Genomic DNA, 733 nt, shown 5'->3' on the forward strand with positions numbered 1-733 from the left:
CAATAATAATATAAGAGCAAAACATCGTCTAGATTTTCAAAATTAATATATTTTTACAAATATGCAAATCATTTAAAAAATAAAGAGAAAATCTAAAAAAATGTTAGAGAAGGAAAATAAAGATTGCACAGTATAAAATTGAGATGGTAGAAAACAATTTTTGAATTTGAAAACGTGGTATTAGGTTGTGTGGATGTTATTAGAGCGGCAGGTAGACCTATATAACACTTTTTCTTCAAGACAATAGCAGTCATAGAGTTACTTACAAACCCTTAATTTTACCACAACTATGGAGGGCATCAAAACCCTAGATTTATTATACGAAGAAATGAAGAAAAAGAAGTCAACTGTACCAAGCAATTGGCTTGATCGTCTCCGATCAAAAAAAGGCTTCCCAGTCGATGATAGTCCTCACCTTGAATCCTTCCTAACCTCCATAAAAAAAGTAGATGACCTAGATTCCCAATCTGATAACCCCAAGGATACTTTATCTCGTGAGGCCATCAACCCCACAAATAGTACCATCCTCAGAAAATTCTCCCCAATTATGAATGTAATTTAGATAGGTATTATATATATTACCAAATATTTTTTTTCCTCTCCTTTCTTATATACTAAATGGTAAAATTTTAAATTTTATAGTTGTTACTAATGTAAAATAATTTTATTAATATCATGATATAAATTAAAATGTAACTAACCTAATAATTTCAAAAAATATGATTAGTTTTGT

At 29.1% G+C, this 733-nt stretch overlaps 1 long non-coding RNA gene across 1 annotated transcript in view; it reads right to left on the reverse strand.

Moving 5' to 3' along the window:
• The window catches only part of LOC109342597, a 19770-nt gene extending 19343 nt beyond the window's left edge, over nucleotides 1-427 (reverse strand). The window contains exons 1-2 of the long non-coding RNA XR_002107100.1: nucleotides 289-427; nucleotides 227-233 (exon numbers count right to left, since the gene is read on the reverse strand). This is a non-coding gene — a long non-coding RNA (uncharacterized LOC109342597). The remainder of the gene's footprint in view (nucleotides 1-226; nucleotides 234-288) is intronic.

This window comes from Lupinus angustifolius, chromosome LG03 (assembly GCF_001865875.1).
Source record: "Lupinus angustifolius cultivar Tanjil chromosome LG03, LupAngTanjil_v1.0, whole genome shotgun sequence".
NCBI classification, from domain to species: Eukaryota; Viridiplantae; Streptophyta; class Magnoliopsida; order Fabales; family Fabaceae; genus Lupinus; species Lupinus angustifolius.